Below are 23,242 nucleotides of genomic sequence, written 5' to 3' on the forward strand. Positions count from 1 at the left end.
AATTGAATCTGTTATCTCTTTTATAGCCATGCAATCTTTTCATAACTGCTTATCTTTATTTGGAATTTATATTATCTCATCCTATAATTGTTCAGTCTTAATTGAGGTTATGATTATTTTTCCGCTGCTTATCCTTAATTGAATTGTTGAATATCCTTCGTAATTTCCTCAAGCTTAAAAGAAGTTTAGATATCCTATATCTTAGTCGACTTGTTTTATTTGGCATTATTGTATTCGTGTTAGCTTTCCTATTGTTGAAGTGTATATTGTGGGATCGTTGCTACACCTTAGTTTTCCCCTTGTTGAGTTGTTTTCTTTACGCCTAGCATTCTTTACTGTGGTTATTCTTTGTGAATTGGTTCTACCATTTCTTTGTGAATTAAAGTTCTTGAGTTGATTTACTTGTCGTACTTTGTATTATTGTCATTGCTGCTGATGTACTTGTTGTGGTGATGCACGAGGTTTCTACCGTGCAGATTTTATTATTGTGATGCACGAGGTTTCTGCCGTGCGGTTGTTATTATAGGGTTGCACGAGGTTTCTGCCATGCTATTGTTACTATTGATATTTGCACATGAGACGTGACAAGGCGGGATATGTGTGTATATATATATATGTGTATGTGTGTGTGTGTGTGTGTGTGTGTGGGTTGCGCATGTGGCGAGACAAGGTTGGAACATTTTTATGCATGTGTGGCGAGACAAGGCGGGCATTTATGTTACTATTGCACACGTGGCGAGACAAGGTAGGCTGAGTCAGGGGTGATTTGTGATGATTTGTGGCTTGGGGGCATTCTTGTTGTTGATATTTGTATAGTGGTATGCGTACCTGCGTGAGCTTTATCTTGTGAAAGCTGTGTGAAAATATTCTATGTGATGTCCGTTCTTTTTCCTTATGCTTAATTGCTGATATGGCCTATGGTAGTACACTGGCACAAGCATACACGTAGTTAAGCACTCTTATCGGATAAGAGGTGTTCTTGATATTATTGAGCATAGATGCTCCCCCTTGTTTACTTGCCTTCTATGTGAGAATGACTCTATTGGCACATGAGTCGTCAGTGCGGTTATGAGATGATATGAGGGCACAGGAGGCCAAGTGTTAGAGTTCAGGTATTGAGACCCGTAAGTTGTGATTTGTCCGAGGTTCGGTACCTCGTGGAGTTGCTGACTAAAACCTGATGTAAAAGTGATTGTAGTTGCTGAGTTATTATCTATCCTTGTTGTATTTGTGATTCCGGATTTAGGTTGTGTTCCATTCACCTTTCTGTGTCATTTCATGAAATTCCGCTGATAATTGTTGTTCCCTTCCTGATTGTCATATATGTACTGTGAGCCATATTGCATAGTCTTTATGTAGACATCATACTTCTGTTGTTCGTGTACTTATATCTGTTAAGTTTATTAGACCAGTGGGTGTCTTGACTGTTCCTCGTCACTACTCCACAGAGGTTAGTCTTGATACTTACTGGGCACCGCTGTGGTGTGCTCATGCTACTCTTCTGCACATTTTTGTGCAGATCCAGGTACTTGTTCGTTAGCTAGCTGTGTGGACTGTTGCTGTAGAGACTCAAGGTAAACCCGCTGCTACGTTCGCAGGCTTCGGAGTTACCTTCAACTTTTCATTTTGCACTGTTTATTCTTATTTCTTTACAGTTATATTTAGAAGTTTTCTAGCAAATACTCTGTAGAGCTTATGACTTGTACTACCGGTTTTGGGAATTGTAAGAGATTCTATTTAAATAACGTCGTTGTTTTAATTATTGTTAGGCTTACCTAGTCCTTAAGATTAGGTGCCATCACGATACCCAAATGGTGGGGAAGTGGGTCGTGGCAGTGTATCATTGGCTTTTGGTTTTCGATTGACTCCGGATTGATTTTGAAGAAAGACTCCTAACTAGGAAACTTTAAGTTGGAAGAGTTGACCAAGTTTGACTTTTATGTATTTGACCTCCGATCAAAGTTTTGATGGTTCCATTAGATCCCGATGGTGATTTTTGACTTGGGCATATGCTCGGATTTGTATTTTTGGATGTTTCTAGAAGGTTTCGATATTATATGGCAAAATTTGGCGATTTGAATGTTTGGAAAGTTCATAGGTTTGACCGAGTGTTGACTTTGATGTTATCGGGTTTGGATTGTTGTTTCGAAAGTTGGAATATGTTTATTTTGTCATTTGGGACTTGTGTGCAAGGTTTTGTCGGATTCCGGATTGGTTAGGCTTGAATCGGATGGTTGGTTCAAAGTTTAAAGTTTATGTACATAAGAGATTGATATTGAACAACGATTCGTGGTTTTGATGTTATTATGTGTGATTTGAGGCCTTGACTAGGTCTGTATTGATCTTGATCGACGATTCGTTGTTTTGATGTTATTATGTGTTATTTGAGACCTTGAGAAGGTCTGTATTATGTTTCGGAACTTGTTGGTATGTTTGGACAGGTTTCCAAGGTTGTCGGGTGAGTTTCATACCATTTTTAGGCCCTTTTCAACTGCTGGTTTTTGGCTACACGGGTGTACATCGCAATCGCGGAGCACTGGGTCATTACCACGAAGAGTAAAATGGAAAAATTGGACCTATGAATCGCGTTCGTAGAGGAAGCTACGCATTCGCGAAGAAGAAATTCTGCTGTCACGAGGCTGAATTTATAAGCTTATATCTTGCAACCTATAGGGAATTTTGAGGTGATCCAAAAAAAATTTGTAGACCTTTGTTTCTAGTTTTTAGAAAATCAAATCGTTTGTAATTTGGAGTTTTGTACCAAAAATTATGGTAATACAAAAAGGTATGGTAATACACTACAAGCTGTCCCGGAAGAGTTTGGGAAGGGTTAATGGAATTTGTTCATCGCGATCGCGGGGAAAAGGCCACGATCGCGAAGGGTAAAATTGTGCTATACATTTTTGGAATTGTGATGCCAAGGTTGGCTACCACGATCGGGAAGAAGGACGACTGGCATTGCATTAAAACATCCAATTTCGGAATTTTGAGTTTAGTTTCTTTACTTTTGAGTTCTTGGAGGACAAGGCGATCTTGGAGGAGATAAACACCCAAATCTTGAGGGTAAGTAATTTTATCTTTGTTTTGATTATATTTTATTTTCCCATGGATTATTACACCTAAATCAAGGATTTGAACGGAAGAAATTAGGGGTTTTTTTCTAAATTGTTCTAAAGTGAATATTTGAGATTTGAACATCGATACGGAGTCGGGTTTGAGTGAAATTAGTATGGTTGGACTCGTAATTGAATGGGTTATAAGAATTTGTGAGTTTTGTCGGGTTCCGAGGTGCGGTCCTGAGTTGACTTTGAGTATTTGTATAAAGATTCGACCATTATTGTATGGGTTTGCTCCCTTTGGCATTATTTGATGTTTTTGAGTTGCTTTTAGCTAGATTCAAGCCGTTCGGAGGCTGAGTCATGCGGGATGGCATTTCTAGAGTATTGTTTGGCTTGCTCAGTATTTGATTTGTCTTATTCGAGATAAGTAACATATCTAAACATAGATTTGAGGGTAATTAACCCTAGAAATTATGTTATATGAGAGGTGTTGGGGTGGCGCACATGATAGGTGATTGGTTGTGTGTGCGCATCGAGATATTCATGGTTTGAGTGGACTTTAAGCTATTGTTGGACTTGTTTTACTATCACGCTTTATTATATCCCTATTTCTTTACTCGCTTGATTATTTGAGCTATAATTCACGTTAAAAATCATGTTTAGGCTATGTGCTTATTTGGTTGAGACGCAATGGAGCTATTCTTGTTGCTTTGAGAGGTATGCTCTAACTGCGGTTATTTTATTAGTCATGATTCCTCATTTGCTATGTACATTAATTTTTTGCTACATCATACGTGTTGTTGTCTTCTATATGTAATATTGTTTGGGCTGAGTTCTATGAGATTGTAAGCCTTTGAGACTTGAGAGTGTGTTGACTAATGTGGGCCGTAGAGCCGTGTTGTGAGCATATATGGATCGGGTTGCGCGCTGCAATAGGCATATTCGCTATTGATTATTATATGGATCTGGTTGCACGCAGTAACATGCCTTATTGGCTGTTGGTAATATTTGGATCTGGTTGCATACCACAACATGCCTTATTGGCTATTGATTACTACTTGGATCGGGTTGCCCACCACAACAGGCCATATTGGCTTTTGATTAGCGCTTGAGTAGGATCTGCCCCTCCGGAGTCTAACATACCAGTAGTGGGCGTAGGCACAATCATATATACACGTGCTTTGGTGATGGGCTTTTGTGCCAAGCACCCATACAGTGCTGAGTGATTGCGTGTGTAATGGTGAGGGGCATTTGAGCCAGCACCTTGAGTGTGCTGAGAGTGATTGTACTTGGTGCATACTATATTTATATGTGGAGTTAGAAATTGAATTGTGTTACACCCTATGTTTTCGTACGTAAAAGTACGCCATAAGTAAATTGATGAAAGTTCGTAAATGAGATTATTTTGAGATTATTAGTGTCATACTATTTCAAGCAAGTGATAAGTAAATTTGTGAAGGTGGAAGGGTAAGCGAATTGAAGAAAATGAGTTTCGGCGAAGTTTGACATTTTGGGATAAAATACGGTGCAAGCTATAATACCCGGTATTTATGAACTAGTACCATACAAGTTACCACATGACCATGTTACACAAGATGTATAAAGTGTGTTAAAAGTGAGTAGTATTTTAAGTAATTTAAGATAATTCTTAATTATGTGAGTAATTGGTTAATTATTGGATTTTTGGATAAATATTTAAGAGACATTTGTTGGATAATTATAAGGAGGCCAACGTGGCAGCCAAGGGGTCTTGATTTAAAGAGCAAGTAGTGACTCTTAGTCATTAAAATAGGTTGCTCATTTTGTGGACTTTGTGGCCAAGTCATGCTTATCAAAGTGGGGCCCACACCACCAAGGCTTAAAAGCTTCTTTAATTCACAAAATAAGAGACTTACATCTTCTTTAATTCAAACGTTATACATAATTAGGATAAAAATCAAAAGAGAGATATATCCATCTTCATAGCAACGTAAATGCTTCAGCAAAGATCATATTTTCAATAGCAACGTGATTTGCTTCAAGAATTTCATACGAAGTTATATTGCGTAATAGCAACGGGATTTTGCAATTCTAAGTGAGTACGATACAATCTCTCTCAAGAATATCATATGAATTTTTTCGTACTTCGATCCGCCGGTACGTGTTTCGTCGCAAAAGACGGTGTTAAAGGGATTGTCAAGAGAATCGGTTCAAGTATGTTAAGGCTATCCCTTCTTTCCTTTTGGCATGATCCATACAATACAAATGAAATGAGTAAACGCACAATTTTCATAAATGACTCTATTCATAGAGGGGTGTCTATATTTTTGATTCCCTATGTGAATTATTATTATATCTTCTGTTCATGGGTCTCACAAAAAAATTACGTATTGGATAAAGTTTATCCCAAAGGAATATTGATATTTATGACATTTCGAGAAATCTTACTAACGTATTTCTTATGCATTTCATGCATTTATACATGTACATTGACCCATGACTAGATGGTGTTATATACGCGTATATATGTATATATATATGTATATGTGATATGGGAAAAGGTTACAGCGTTATATACGCACCACCACCCGATCAGCTGGTATACGTTGATGATTTTGCCCACAGTGGCCGAGACGATATGATGGGATGCCCGCAGAGGCTTGCTGATGTTATGAACACATGTACCTATGCACGACATGACATTCATATGCATATGCATTATACTATAAGTTTTTTATGATTTACAGAGTTATGTAGACTTACAGGTTGAGTCATGTACTTCATGTTTCTTCCATGTCTTTTATATACTTAATTACATACTTGGTACATTATTTGTACGGATGTCCCTTTTGCCTGGGGAGGCTGCATTTTATGCCCGCAGGTCCCGATAGACAGGTCGAGAGTCCTCCAAGTAGGCTATCAGCTCAACGGAAGATGTTGGTGCGCTCCATTCGCTGCGGAGATGCTATTGGTCAGTAAGATTACGACATGTGTTGATTGGTATGGCGGGGCTCTGTCCCGACCTTTATTACAATTATGTATTCTTAGAGGCTTGTAGACAGATGTCATGTATATAAAAGGTTATATGGCCTTGTCGGCCTATGTTTAGTGTACGAGGGCTCATTGTGGCCTTATAGGCCCATATGTCAAATGTATAAGTTTTTATATCAGATTGGGTTGTCTTATATTGAGTATTCCCTTATGTTTATTCTGGTTAGCCCATGAAGGACCGTTTGGCCCATTTGCCAATGACAGTACGATAAGAAGGATATATAACGTTGGTACTCGGTGGAGTAAGACACCGGGTGCCCGTCGCGGCCCATCAGTTTGTGTCGTGACAAAAGTGGTATCAGAGTAGTTTTGTCCTATGGAGTCTATAAGCCGTGTCTAGTAGAGTCTTATTTATGGGCGTGTTGTGCACCACACTTATAAGTAGGAGGCCACATGGCATTTAGGATTGCCACTCTTTCTTCTTACTCTAGATCGTGTGGTAGAGCTCAGTCGTAGAAATTAAAATTCCTAAATTCTATTATATTCGTAATACAACGATACCGACATCTAGAAAGACGGTTGGTAAGGGATTCAATATGGCTGTGGAATAATTGAGTCAGAGGAACTCGATTTTGCATCATGCTTATGATGAGTAAATGTAAGGTCTCCAGCAGAATATGTGGATACTAAGACGTGCAAGCTTCTTGATAAGGAGCCTTAAGGCAAGAATATCTATCTACCCCTATGGTGAAAGGCAATGAGAGATTTAGAAGATAGATACAAATTGCAACAAGTAAAAGATGCAAGATGAAGAAGGGTACGAGGTACCCAGTTAGTGAAGAATATCATTATTTACCATTCAGGAAGAGAGATATAAGCATTTTGAGTTACCTTAAACAGTAACAGAGGTACGTACAATTGGCCACACCGATCTAAGTTATGCCCTATGGGAGCTAACAAATATGGTTTAAGAGAAGGACAGAATATCAGGATCCGGCTGGGGTTAGAGTAACCCAAAATGGTGAATGGATTATTTGTGTTAGTTGACATTTCCGAAGGATATTGCAAATGTGGTAATAGATCTCCTTGTGAGACACCCAGATGGGGCACTCTAAAAAAGTACAGCTAGGTATGAGTACTAAAAAGATAGGCACTGGAAGCCTTGAAACGGATAAATATTACCTTAGTGTGGCTCCCGTCCCTAGTAAAGAAAGAATGTTAGGCAACCCGAAGAGCCAGTAGATGGAGCAAGGAGAGATAAAAGCAAAAGAATTTCCTATTGAAATTTTCAAAATAAAGTGATAGACATAAATGTTAGCGGGAAATAAGAAAGGAGTTAATGAAGCATTATGAGTAAGATACGATACATGGATGACAACGGTAGATCAAAATATGACAGTATTACAGAGTCTCGTAGACAGATGTCATGTATATGAAAGGTTGTATGGCCTTGTCGGCCTATGTTCAGTGTACGAGGGCTCATTGTGGCCTTATAGGCCCGTATATCAAATGTATAAGTTTTTATATCAGATTGAGTTTTCTTATATTGAGTATTCCCTTATGTTTATTCTAGTTAGCCTATGACGGCCCGTTTGGCCCATTATCCAATGACAGTATGATAAGAAGGATATGTAACGTTGGTACTCGGTTGAGTAAGACACCGAGTGCCCGTCGCGGCCCATCAGTTTGGGTCGTGACAAATTGTATTTAGGTTATCTTGTTTGAGAAACATGCTTATTCTATCTATGATTTTGCACCTCATTGATATACATACGGATTGTTCAGGTTGTGAAGGTGAGTATAACATTTTTATCAAAATCTCGCGACTATTTCTTAAATATTTGACTTGATACTTACTGAGTACACGTTTATTTTGTACTCATACTATACTTTTGCATATTTTGTACAAATTATGGCATTAACGCTAGTGGATTTTGTGAGGGTGCCCAGTACCTGTTGACTCAGGATATTCAAGGTAGTGCTGCTTGATCGACTGCATACCCCTTAAGTCATCTTTCTTTTTATTATCATGTTGTTATATTATGCCAAATAATATTTTTGTATTATGAATCATTTGTATTTATCTTAGAAGCTCATCACTTTGTACTACCGCGTTTTGGGAGTTGTTCTTGGATTTTCCTCATTTTGGTATTGTTGAATTGAGATGTATTTATGCGTTATCTATGTAGTTAAATCAGTAGATTATCCTCTATTGTCTTGATTTGGTTGATTATTATTGTTAGCATATCTAGCGGGTTGGGGTTGGGTGTTATCACGATCGTTGGTGGGATTTTGGATCATGACGAAGTAGGTGCTAGAGCTCTAGTTTCATTCGTTCTACATGCCATGAGCATGTCTAATACAGTCTTTTTGATTAGTATGGAAACATCTATACTTATCCCCGAGAGGCTTTGGGACATTTAGAAAACTTCACTTTCTTCTTTTTCTATCGTGCGACTTTTTTCCATCCTGAAGTTTGAATCTTCTCTTCTATTATCTCACAGATGGTGAGAACACGTGAATCAGCAACGGCTAAGAAGGAGCTTCTTCCTTAGGTTGCAGCCAATACTCGAGGTAGAGGTCAGGGCAAAGGTAGGGCTAGAGCCCAGACCAAGGCACCTGCAACAGTACCTAGAGATGGAACACTTGTACTCACTCATGCTCATTCTAGATTTGTTTCTGAGGAGCCATTTGTAGCTCTAATGGTGGACCGGGTTCTATATCAAATTGTTCCACCGGGTCCATCTTAGGTTCCTTCGACAATTTGGCATAGGTCGGGAAGATTCCTATGGTCCCAGTTGTTTCTTAGGTAGGAGGAGGAGCACAGATCCCAGCTACTCATAGTCCAGACCATGCAACTGCTACGTTTCAGACTCTAGGAGTTCTTGTTATTTCACCAGTTGGGACTGTTCAACCTTTTGTTGAAACTAGGCCGGAGGTAAAGTCCGCTATGTCTGTTGATGAATAGTAGATGATAGATCGGCTAAAGAAATTAGATCCTCCATGTTTTGACGGTGATCGTACAATTGATGCTCATGACTTCTTAGATATGCGTCATAAGATTTTGCACAATTTGGGCCTTATGGAGTCCAATAAAGTAAATTTCACTAATTTTTAGTTCAGAAGGCCAGCCAAGAGGTGGTGGTAGACTTTTGAGCAGAGTAGACCAACAGGGTGTAACGACCTGGCCAGGCATTTTGCGCATCGCATTCAGTTTGGTGGTTTGATGTCATGAGTAGCTTCATATGGTGTATTATTAGTTGTGTGTATCATTGGTTTTTGGTTTTCGAGTGACTCCGGATTGATTTGGAAAAAGACTCCTAACTAGGAAGCTTTAAGTTGGAAGAGTTGACCAAGTTTGACTTTTGTATATTTGACCTCAGATCAAAGTTTTGATAGTTCCATTAGATCCGGAGGGTGATTTTAGACTTGGGCGTATGCCCGGATTTGTTTTTTTGGATGTTTCTAGAAGGTTTCGATATTATTTGGCGAAAGTTGGCAATGTGAAGGTTTGGAAAGTTCATAGGTTTGACCGAGTGTTGACTTTGATATTATCAAGTTCGGATTGTTGTTTCGGAAGTTGGAATATGTTTGTTTTGTCATTTGGGACTTGTGTGCAAGGTTTTGTAAGATTCCGGATTGGTTAGGCTTGAATCGGATGGTTAGTTCGAAGTTTGAAGTTTATGTACATAAGTGATTGATCTTGATCGACGATTCATGGTTTTGAAGTTATTACGTGTGATTTGATGCCTTGAGTAGGTATGTATTTATCTTAATCGATGATTCGTGGTTTTGATGTTATTATGTGTGATTTGAGGCCTTGAGTAGGTCTGTATTATGCTTTGGAACTTGTTGGTATGTTGGGACAAGGTTCCGAGGGTGTCGGGTGAGTTTTAGACAATTTTAAGGCCCTTTTCAACTACTGGTTTTTAGCTACACGGGTGTACATCGCAATCGCGAAACACTGGGTCGTTACCGCAAAAAGTAAAATGCAAAATTTGGACCTGTGAATCGCGTTCGTAGAGGAAGCTACGCATTCGCGAAGAAGAAATTCTGTTGTCACGAAGCTGAATTTGTAAGCTTATATCTTGCAACCTATAGGGAATTTGGAGGTGATCCAAAAGCATAAATTGTAGCCCTTTGTTTCTAGTTTTTAGAATATCAAATCCTTTGTAATTTGGAGTTTTGTACAAAAAATTATGGTAATACAAAAAGGTATGGTAATACACTACAGTCTATCTCGGAAGAGTTTGGGAAGGGTTAGTGGAATTTGTTCATCGCAATCGCGAGGAAAAGGCCACGATCGCAAAGGGTAAAATTGTGCTGTCCATTTTTGGAATCATGATCGCGAGGTTGGCTACCAAGATCGGGAAGAAAGACGACTGGCATTGCATTAAAACATTTAATTTCGGAAATATGAGTTTATTTTCTTTACTTTTGAGTTCTTGGAGGACAAGGCGATTTTGGAGGAGATAAACACCCAAATCTTGAGGGTAAGTAATTTGATCTTTGTTTTGATTATATTTTGTTTTCCCATGGATTATTACCCCTAAATCAAGGATTTGAACGGAAGAAATTAGGGGTTTTTTTCTAAATTTTTCTAAAGTGAATATTTGAGATTTGTACATCGATACGAAGTCGGGTTGGAGTGAAATTAGTATGATTGGACTCGTAATTGAATGGGTTATCAGAATTTATTAGTTTTGTCGGGTTCCGAGGTGTGGTCCCGAGTTGACTTTGAGTATTTGTTTAAAGATTCGACCACTACTGTATGGGATTGCTCCCTTTGGTATTATTTGATGTTTTTGAGTTGCTTTTGGCTAGATTCGAGCCGTTCGGAGGTTGAATCATGCGGGATGGCATTTCTAGAGTATTGTTTGGCTTGCTCAGTATTTGATTTGGCTTATTCGAGGTAAGCAACATATCCAAACATGGATTTGAGGGTAATTAACCCTAGAAATTATGTTATATGAGAGGTGTTGGGGTGGCGCACATGATAGGTGATTGGTTGTGTGTGCGCATCGATATATTCATGGTTTGAGTGGACTTTAAGCTATTGTTGGACTTGTTTTACTATCACGCTTTATTATATCCCTATTTTCTTTACTCGCTTGATTATTTGAGCTATAATTCACGTTAAAAATCATGTTTAGGCTATGTGCTTATTTGGTTGAGACGTAATGGAGCTATTCTTGCTATTTTGAGAGGTATGCTCTAACTGCGGTTATTTTCTTAGTCATGATTCCTCATTTGCTATATACATTAATCTTTTGCTACATCATACATGTTGTTTTTTTCTATATGTGATATTGTTTGGGCAGAGTTCTATGAGATTATAAGCCCTTGAGACTTGAGAGGGTGTTGACTAATGTGGGCTGTAGAGCCGTGTTGTGAGTATATATGAATCGGGTTGCACGCTGCAACAGGCCTATTGGCTATTGATTATTATATGGATCTGGTTGCGTGCCACAATAGGCCTTATTGGCTGTTTGTGATATTTGGATCTGGTTGCATACCGCAACATGCCTTATTGGCTATTGATTACTATTTGGATCGGATTGCACACCGCAACAGGCCATATTTGCTTTTGATTAGCACCATGTAGGATCTGCCCCTCCGGAGTCTAACATACTAGTAGTGGATATAGGCACAGTGATATATACGCGTGCTTTGGTGATGGGCTTTTGTGCCAAGCACCTTGAGTGTGCTAAGAGTGAGTGTACTTGGTGCATACTATATTTATATGTGAAGTTAGAAATTGAATTGTATTTAGGTTATCTTGTTTGAGAAGCATGCTTATTCTATCTCTTATTTTGCACCTCATTGACATACATACGGATTGTTCAAGTTGAGAAGGTGAGTATAACATTTTTATCAAAATCTCACGACTATTTCTTAAATATTTGACTTGATACTTACTGAGTATACGTTTATTTTATACTCATACTATACTTTTGCATATTATTTACAAATTATGGCATAGCTCTAGTGGATTTTGGGAGGGTGCCCAGTACCTGTTGACTCAGGATATTCAAGGTAGTGCTGCTTGATCGACCACATACCCCTTAAGTCATCTTTCTTTTTATTATCATGTTGTTATCTTATTCCAAATAGTATTTTAGTATTATGAATCATTTGCATTTATCTTAGAAGATCTATGTGACATCAGTACATTGTCCTTTATTGTCTTGATTTGGTTGATTATTATTGTTAGCATATCTAGCGGGTTGGGGTTGGGTGTTATCACGATCGTTGGTGGGATTTTGGATCATGACGAAGTAGGTGCTAGAGCTCTAGTTTCATTCGTTCTACATGCCATGAGCATGTCTAATACAGTCTTGTTGATTAGTATGGAAACATCTATACTTATCCCCGAGAGGCTTTGGGACATTTAGAAAACTTCACCTTTTTCTTTTTCTATCGTGCAAATTTATCCATCTTGAAGTTTGAATCTTCTCTTCTATTATCTCACAGATGGTGAGAACACGTGCATCAGCAACGGCTAAGAAGGAGCTGCCGCCTTAGCTACAGCCAATACTCGAGGTAGAGGTCAGGGAAAAGGTAGGGCTAGAGCCTAGACCAGGGCACCTGCAACAGTACCTAGAGGTGGAGCACCTGCACCTATTCATGTTTGTGCTAGAGTAGCATCTGAGGAGCCATTTGTAGCTCCAATGGTGGACCGGGTTTGAGATCAAGTTTTTTCACCGGGTCCATCTTAGGTTCCTTCGACAATTTGGCACAGGTCGAAAAGATTCCTATGGTCCCAGTTGCTTCTCAGGCAGTAGGAGGAGCACAGACCCCAGCTACTCACAGTCCAGACCAGGCAACTACTATGTTTCAGATTCTAAGGAGTTCTTGTTATTCGACCGGTTCGGACTGTTCAACCTATTGCTGCAACTAGGCCGGAGGTAAGGTCGGCTATGTCTGTTGATGAATAGAAGATAATAGATTGGCTATTGAAATTAGATCCTCCACATTTTGACGGTGATCGTACAATTGATGTTCATGACTTCTTGGATAGGTGTCAAGAGATTTTGCATAATTTAGGGCTTATGGAGTCCAATGGAGTTAATTTCGGTACTTTTCATTTCAGAAGGCCAGCCAAAAGGTGGTGGCAGACTTTTGAGCAAAGTAGACCAGCAGGGTGTAACGACCTGGCCAGGCATTTTGAGCATTTGCATTCAGTTTGGTGGTTTGATGTCATGAGTAGCTTCATATGGTGTATTATGAGTTGCGTGTATCGTTGGTTTTTGGTTTTTGAGTGAATCCGGATTGATTTGGAAGAAAGACTCCTAACTAGGAGGCTATAAGTTAGAAGAGTTGACCAAGTTTGACTTTTGTGTATTTGAACTCCAATCGAAGTTTTGATGGTTCCATTAGATCTGGATGGTGATTTTAGACTTGGGCGTATGCTCTGATTTGTATTTTTGGATGTTTCTAGAAGGTTTCGATATTATTTGGCGAAAGTTGGCAATTTGAAGGTTTGAAAAGTTCATAGGTTTGACCGAGTGTTGACTTTGATGTTATCGGGTTTGGATTGTTGTTTCAGAAGTTGGAATATGTTTGTTTTGTCATTTGGGACTTGTGTGCAAGGTTTTGTCGGATTCCGGATTGGTTAGGCTTGGATTGGATGGTTGGTTCGAAGTTTGAAGTTTATGAACATAAGAGATTGGTCTTGATCGACAATTCAAGGTTTTGATGTTATTATGTGTGATTTGAGGCCATGAGTAGGTCTGTATTGATCTTGATCAATGATTCATGGTTTTGATGTTATTATGTGTGATTTGAGGCCTTGAGTAGGTCTGTATTATAATTGGGAACTTGTTGGTATGTTTGGATAGGGTTCCGAGGTTGTCGGGTGAGTTTCAGACCATTTTTAGGCCCTTTTCAATTGCTGGTTTTTAGCTACACGGGTGTACATCGCAATCGTGAAACACTGGGTCGTTACCGCAAAAAGTAAAATGCAAAATTTAGACCTGTGAATCGCGTTCGTAGAGGAAGCTACGCATTCGCGAAAAAGAAATTCTGTTGTCACGAAGCTGAATTTGTAAGCTTATATCTTGCAACCTATAGGGAGTTTGGAGGTGATCCAAAAACGTAAATTGTAGCCCTTTGTTTCTAGTTTTTAGAATATCAAATCGTTTATAATTTGGAGTTTCGTACAAAAAATTATAGTAATACAAAAAGGTATGGTAATACACTACAGGCTATCTCGGAAGAGTTTGGGAAGGGTTAATGGAATTTGTTCATCGCAATCGCGAGGAAAAGGCCACAATCGCGAAGGGTAAAATTATGCTGTCCATTTTTGGAATCATGATCGCGAGGTTGGCTACCAAGATCGGGAAGAAGGACGACTGGCATTGCATTAAAACATTTAATTTCGAAAATATGAGTTTATTTTCTTTACTTTTGAGTTCTTGGAGGACAAGGCGATTTTGGAGGAGATAAACACCCAAATCTTGAGGGTAAGTAATTTGATCTTTGTTTTGATTATATTTTGTTTTCCCATGGATTATTACCCCTAAATTAAGGATTTGAACTGAAGAAATTAGGGGTTTTATCTAAATTTTTCTAAAGTGAATATTTGAGATTTGTACATCGATACGAAGTCGGGTTGGAGTGAAATTAGTATGATTAGACTCGTAATTGAATGGGTTATCAGAATTTGTGAGTTTTGTCGTGTTCTGAGCTGCGGTCCCAAGTTGACTTTGAGTATTTGTTTAAAAATTCGATCATTATTGTATGAGTTTGCTCCCTTTGGCATTATTTGATGTTTTTAAGTGCTTTTGGCTAGATTCGAGCCATTCAGAGGTTGAGTAATGCGGGATGGCATTTCTAGAGTATTGTTTGGCTTGCTTAGTATTTGATTTGGCTTATTCGATGTAATTAACATATCTAAACATGCACTTGAGGGTAATGAACCCTAGAAATTATGTTATTTGAGAGGTGTTGGGGTGGCGCACTTGATAGGTGATGAGCTCTGTGTGTGCATCGAGATATTCATGATTTTAGTGGACTTTAAGCTATTGTTGGTCTTGTTTTACTATCACGCTTTATTATATCGTGTTTTCTTTACTCGCTTGATTATTTGTGCTATGATTAATGTTAAAAATCATGTTTAGGCTATGTTCTTATTTGGTTGAGACGTAATGGAGCTATTCTTGCTATTTTGAGAGGTATTCTCTAACTGTGGTTATTTTCTTAGTCATGATTCCTCTTTTGCTATGTACATTAATTTTTTGCTACATCATACGTGTTGTTGTCTTCAATATGTGATATTGTTTGGGCTGAGTTCTATGAGATTGTAAGCCCTTGAGACTTGAGACGGTGTTGACTAATATGGGCCGTAGAGCCGTGTTGTGAGTATATATAGATCGGGTTGCACGATGCAACAGGCCAATTGGCTATTGAATATATTATGGATCGGGTTGCACACCGCAACAGGCCTTATTGGCTATTGATGATATTTGGATCTGGTTGCATACCGCAACATGCCTTATTAGCTATTGATTACTATTTGTATCGGGTTGCACACCGCAACAGGCCATATTGGCTTTTGATTAGCGCTTGGGTAGGATCTGCCCCTCCGGAGTCTGACATACCAGTAGTGGGCGTAGGCACAGTGATATATACACGTGCTTTGGTGATGGTCTTTTGTGTCAGGAACCCATACAGTGCTGAGTGATTGTTGTGATGGTGAGGGGCATTTGAGCCAGCACCTTGAGTGTGCTGAGAGTGAGTGTACTTGATGATTTCACTAGGATATGACATGACATGTATATTGGATATGTAGGCATAGAGATGAATTTTTCTCATGCTAGCTGCTAAACAGATGATATTGACTTGACATGCATATTTGACATGTAGGCATAGAGATGTATTTTTCTCATGCTAGATGGCAACATGATGTTATTGACTTGACATGTATACTTGAAATGTAGGCATAAAGATGTATTTCCATCATACTAGTTGGTAAATGAAATATTTTATTTGTTGGTGAAAGTTTGGGAAAAGTCACAGTTTTCTAATAAGCTCATATTTTAATGATTTCGGTGAAAGACTCTGGCATTAATTGCAAACTTGTAAAGCATGTCTAATTTCCCGTATTTGTGAATGAGCCGAATATGAAAATTCCTTTTAATTATTTACTACTACTATCATCATCATATCCTGTGTTGCTACTAATTACTGGTGTTGAACTCTGACCTTATCCCGAGCTCGTCACTGCTTTCAACCTGAGGTTAGTTTGTTACTTCTTGAGTACATGGGGTCAGTTGTACTCATACTACACTTCTGCACCTTGTGTGCAGATCTTGGAGCTGATGTTGTTGTGTACGTAAGAGCTAGCATTGAGGATGTAACTGTTCTTCCAGATATAGCTTTCACTTGTCCTTGGTAGCGTTAGATTTGTTAATCTGTTTATGTATATTTCGAACATATATTGCATTTATTTTGTACTAGCTTTATAAATTATATATCTTAGAAGCTCGTGATTTGTACTAACAATCCTTGGGATTTTGTATAGAAGTTCAGTAGTTTCTTTACTGGCTCCTATTATTCTCATTTGAGTTGTATTGTACGTTATTTGGCTTACCTAGTAGGTTGGGTTAGGTGACACATGTTCATTATCTCTCACTTGGACTTAGTTTTCTACTCTCTTCTTGAAGAAGTTCATTCCATTCACTAGGAGAGATAACTTAGGTAGCCAGTTTAAGCATCCACGTTAGGACGACATGTTAGTTACTGAGTATAAAATGAGTATTATTGAGTTGTCTTGTTATGCAACATTCTTGATTCCTACTAAGACTAAGAATATGAGAAGTTTCATTGAGGAGCTTATTAATTAAGCTCAATATCGCTAGGGGGATTGAGACAAGGACTACTTTTCAGCAGGCAGTGGAGATAGCACAAAGGATTAAGTGCATCCGTGTTCAGGGGAGAGAGGCAGTGAAGAATAAGAGGCCTCGTCATTCAGGGGGATTCGGTGGTTCCTCGTTTGGAGGCAAGGGCCTTTTTGGTATAGGCTATTTTGTTAGGCCAGTTCACTCCGAACTTCAGACTTTTCATGGTACTTTAGTTACTTTTTCATGGTAGGTATCCTATATTACTCTATAGCTTATGGTTCGTATGGTGGTTATTCGGGACGTCAAGGTTAGACTTAGTCCCATCAGCCATGCCAATAAAGAGGTTGCGTTTAGTATGGAGATTTGAGGGATATTAGGAGATATTGCCATAGGCTTCAAGATGTTATGTCTCAGGGTACTCAGGCTATGATTCCATCTCTATTTGCCACACCGCCTGCCTAGCCAGTTAGGGGTGGAGGCCATCCAGCTAGGGGTGGAGGTCAGCCAACTAGAGGTCGTCATTGAGGAGGAGGATAGACCTATGGAGGACAGGCTCATTTTTATGCTTTCCCTAATAGACTTGAGGCAGAGGCATACGATGCAATCATTATAGATATTGTCTCAGTCTTTCGTAGAGATGCTTCAGTATTGTTTGATCCATGTTCTACTTATTCATATATGTCATTTTGCTTTGAATCATATTTGGGTATGTCTCATTATACTTTAGATATTCCTATTTTTGTGTCTACGCCTATTGGAAATTCTATTGTAGAGGATTGGATTTATCGATTTTGTGCAATTATTATTAATAGATATGATATGATGATAGATCCATTATTATTTGACATGGTGGATTTTGAGGTGATTCTTGGTATGGATTAGCTATCTCCGTATCATGCTATCTTGGATTGTCACACCAAGACTGTGACTTTAACCATGACAAAGTTTCCTAGATTAAAGTGTTGAGGGTCACTTGGACATTCTACAAGTAGGGTGATTTCATGTTTAAAGGGTCAGCATATGGTTGATAAGGGGTCTAGCATATTTAGCTTTTATTCAGGATACTAGTGCAGAGGTTCTTCCTATGGATTCAATATCGGTCGTGAGGGTGTTCCTGGAGGTATTTGGTATTGATCTACTATGTGACACTAGATAGAGATATTGATTTGGTATTGACTTGATCCCAAACACTAAGTCCATATCTATTCCACCATATCGCATAGCTCCAAATGAGTTTAAGGAGTTGAAGGAGCAGTTTCAAGATTTGCTTAGAAAAGGGTTCATTAGACCGAGTGTTTCTCTTTCGGGTTCACCAGTGTTGTTTGTGAAGAAGGTGGATGGTACTATGACGATGTGCATTGATTATAGGAAGTTGAACAAGTTTTCTATAAAAAATAAGCATCGTTTACCTCTAATTGATGATTTGTGTGATCAGCTCCAGAGTGCTAAGGTTGTCTCTAGGATTGACTTAAGATCGGGTTATCATTAGGTGAAGATTAGGACTTCGGATATTCCTAAGATGACTTTTAGGACTCGTTAGGTCATTATGATTTCTTGGTTATGTCATTTGATTTGATTAATTCTCTAGCGACATCCATTAAATTGATGAACCATGTATTTAAACCTTATTTGGAATGTTTTTGTCACGCCTCAACCTCGGGGAGCGCGAACAGTGCTCAACCGATATATACCGGCTAAGCAAGCCTTTACAATACCTTCTACCCAACTCACCCAGAATAAAGAGAAGAATATATTTCATTAATTAGTCAGTAAGAAGTCATGTGAAGAACACAATTTCATTTCCATTAGTTACGTCCTTAATATATGTTCAAAACAGTACATTGTACAATCATAGTTAAAGTGGAACAGATGATACAATTACAACACTTTTAGTTTAACATACCAAAAAACAGATATAACCCATACTATGTCTACGGAGCCTCTAACATGGAACAAAAGAGTGCTATGACAGTACTGGAAATAAGGCCCCGGCTATACCTCAAAAAGCTATGTAGAAGGATAAAAGATACAGGACCCCGAAATGAAGTGGGGCTCACCAAATCAGTTTAGGAGAGGGTGTGCTGCTATCACTGATCAATGCCACATGCTATGGAACCATCTACATTCATTGAAGATGCAACGCCCCCAGCAAAAGGGATGTTAGTACATATGGAATAGTACTAGTATGTAAAACTGAACACCCTCTTAATAGAACGAGCAACAGTAACGGAGAATAAACTATGAAATCTATAAGAGACTCAATACAACATCAAGGTGTCGAATTAAGAGAAAGGTAAATTTCAAATAGGATTTGGTAATATATGTTGGGATATCTTTAGCACCAATATACCACTGTGTTTTATCAAGGAGTCCGATCATAGCCCGACCGGCTAAGCCGTCTCACCGTGAAACGTACACTCACAACACCACCATGTGCGCAGTATGGCGTAAGATCTCAGCCCGAACGGCTAAGCGGTCTCACCACAATGCCGTGTGGATTGACATCACATCACATCTCGCTAGCAATAATCTCATCCCATTTAAAGGGAAAAACTTCTCAACACACCAATCTCACCCCATATAAGGGGAAACAGTCTCATCACATTCACAGGGATTTACCCCTTAGTCACTCCTGCACTGGCACGTGTAGTTTCGGGGTTAGGTTGTTCCGACCTACCCTTCCTCGGTGACTAAACGATACTCCCAAGGCATTTATTATTAAAAGTATTTACCACTCAATTCATATTCTTTTACATGTCATTTATTTTACTGGCAATATTGGCCATAACATAATATCATTCTTGGCACATTGGCCGTACTTCATAATTCAAGCTCACTATTCCATTTTTAATCATCATCATAGATAATCAACAACAAGGCCTTTAAAATTAAGACTTTAATCACATACTTGAGCAAATAGGGTCCTAGGCACATATGATCTCTTATACAATTTGATGTGATCACTTTCATTTGGACTTGACTTGAAGTCATAACATTTTAATACATACTCAAACTTCAAATACTCTCCCGAAGAGTATCACAATTTAATAAGAACATTCCGTAATATATTTGGATATATATATATATATATATATACACACACACACACATCATCCGACACCAAACGTATTCAGAAAAGTCAATTCACAATGGACAACTCGGGACTTACAAGATCATCATGGGAATTCAATTATAAGAGAGGAGTTTTGCCAACATATCTTGCCTCGAGCTTTTAGAATTACTACAATATTCTGGAATTCTCAGCCTCGTCGATCTATTTAGAGATATTGCAAAATTGAACACAAATTAGGAAGGAGTTCATAATTTTAGCTCACTTGAGCATTTTATCAAATACTAGGTGTGTATTAAGATTCCAAGGTCTTCCTATGGTGGATTCTATCATCATACTACCCAAAGCTTACCCAAAAGAGCTCAATAATCTTCCAACTACCCAAGATGGTACATGCACGTAAAATAAATAACTTCCACACCCAAGAATTGTTTTACTAATTACCCATTCTCAATTAGAATCACGAAATTGAGGGCTATGGTGTAGAAACTTACCTATAGGATGAAACCTAGTGAATTCTTCTTACAATTTCTTCAACATTGAGCAAGAATTTATTGATGATGAGCTTAGGAACTTCCCCCCCTCACTCCTTGGCACTACCTCTCTCTAGAATGTATGCCTTTGCTTAAGAAGTGGTCCTTTACTCTAATATATCTAAATAGGGTCGGGTACAAAAATTAAAAGAAAGAGCTCTGTCACAGATTTGTGGTCGCATATGCGACCGCATAATGATTATGCGGTCCGTGAAATGGCCCTTCGGAACTGGGCAACTCTGCCCCATTCTGCGGCAATTCTGTGGTTCGCAGACCTGTTCTGCCGTCGCATAATGCGCTGCAGAACCTCCCTCCGAAAAATTTTCATGCTGGTTCTGTGGTCAATGTGCGGCCCACGAAATGGTTTTGCGGTCGCAGAGTTGACCGCAAAATGTCATCCAAACTTTTCCAGTTTTCTGCTTCACTCTGCGGCTATTCTGCGACCCGCTGTGTGATTCTGCGGTCGCATAGTGGGCCGCATAAATATCTTTTTCTGCAAAAAAAATTCCTTTAATCCCTAGTGCATTATTCAAACCAAAATGTCCGTAACGTGACGAGCTTGCAAGCCGTAAAGAATCTCTACAATCGTCAACACCTAAGCCTACTTTGGCACTACGAAACCCCGGGTTTCGGTAAAATTTTACGGGGCCTTACAGTTTTGTGATTGTGATCATTGACGACATCTTGGTTTACTGTCGTAGTAGGAAGGAGCATAAACAATATTTGAGGATTGTACTTTAGACCTTGAAGAAGTAGCAACTTTATGCTAAATTTTCTAAGTGTGAATTTTGGTTGGATTCAGTTATATTCTTGGGTCACCTAGTGTATGATGATGGTATTGAGGTTGATCTCAAGAAGATTGTGGTGGTTCAGAATTGGCCTAAACCTACTACAGCTACATAGATCATGAGTTTTTATGGTTTGGTAGGCTACTATAATCATTTTGTAGAGGGATTTTCATCTATTGCAGCTCCATTGACTAAGTTGACTCAGAAAGATATTCCTTTTAGATGGTCTGATGAGTGTCATGAGAGATATTGGAAGCTCAAGGTTACTTTGACTACAGTCCCTGTCTTAGTGTTCCATATAGGTTCAGGGCCATACACGACATATTATAATGCTTCACGCATTTCTCTTGGCGCGATATTGATGTAGGATGGTAGGGTGATTTCTTATGCATCACGACATTTGAAGCCTCGTTGGAAGAATTATCTAGTTCATAATTTAGAGTTGGCAACAATTGTGCATGCTCTTAAGATTTGGAGGCATGACTTGTATAGTGTGTCATGTGAGGTTTAAACTTATCATTGCAGTCTTCGACACTTATTCAAGTATAATGATTTAAATTTGAGGGAGCAGAGGTGTCTTGAGTTGCTTAAGGATTATGATATCATTACCTTATTTCATCCATGTAAGGTGAACGTGGTAGCGGATTCCTTGAGTAGAAAGGGAGAGAGTATGGGGAGTTTGGCATTCATTCCAGCTGAGGAGAGGCCTTTGTCTATGGATGTTCAGGCCTTGACAAATAGATTTGTGAGATTAGATATTACTTATCATGCCCCGACCTTGTGGAGCGCGACCGACGCTCAACCGAGATACCCCGGTCAAGCAAGCCTTTACAATACCTTCTACCCAACTCACCCATGAATAAAGAAAAGAATATATTTCATTAATTAGACAGTAAGAGGTCATATGAATAACACTAGTTCATTTCCAAAAATAGTACACTATACATTCGTAGTTAAAGTGGTACAGATGATATGATTACAACTACTTTAGTTCAACCTTCCCAAAACAAGATACAACCCATACTATGTCTATGGATCCTGTAAAAGAAACAAAAGAGTGCTACGACAGTGGCGGCAATAAGTCCCCGGCTATACCTCAAAACACTATATACATGGAACAAGAAATACAAGACCCGAAAATGAAGTAGGGCTCACCAAGTTAGCTGAGAAGAGGGTGTGCTGCTATCACTGATTAATACCACCACCTGCTATTGAACCCCCCGCATCCATTAAAGATGCAGCGCCCCCCAGCAAAAGGGATGTTAGTACATATGGAATAGTACTAGTATGTAAAACTAACTACCCTCTCAATAGAACGAGTAACAGTAAACGGAGAAGAAAAACATGAATCAATAAGAGACTCAAACAGTATCAAGGTGTGAAAGTTAGGGGAAAGGTAAATTTCAAGTAAGTTTCAGTAATTTAAGTTGGGAGATCTTTAGCACCGATATACCACTTCGTTCTAGCATGAAGTTCGATCTCAGCCCGACCGGCTAAGCCGTCTCCCCCAAGACATAGAATTACAATACCACCATGTGCGCGGCATGTCATCCGATCTCAGCCCGATCGGCTAAGCCGTCTCACCACAATGCCACGTGGGCCGACATTACATCACATCTCGCTAGCAATATTCTCATCCCATTTAAAGGGAAACATCTAAACACACCAATCGCATCACATATGAGGGGAAATAATCTCATCACATTAACACGAGGATTTATCCCTCAACCACTCCTACACCAGCATATGTAGTTTCGGGGTTAGGTTGTTCCCACCTACACTTCCTCGGTGGCTAAACAATACTCTCTAGGCATTTATTATTAAAAGGATTTACCACTCAGTTCATATTCTTTTACATGTCATTCATGTTTTTGGCACCATTGGCCTTAACGCAATGTCATTCTTGGCACGTTGTCCGTACTTCATAATTCATGCTCACCATTTCACTTTCAAGCATCATCACAGATTGTCAACAACA

The sequence above is a fragment of the Nicotiana tabacum genome, chromosome 15 (genome assembly GCF_000715075.1).
Source record: "Nicotiana tabacum cultivar K326 chromosome 15, ASM71507v2, whole genome shotgun sequence".
Classification (NCBI taxonomy): Eukaryota; Viridiplantae; Streptophyta; class Magnoliopsida; order Solanales; family Solanaceae; genus Nicotiana; species Nicotiana tabacum.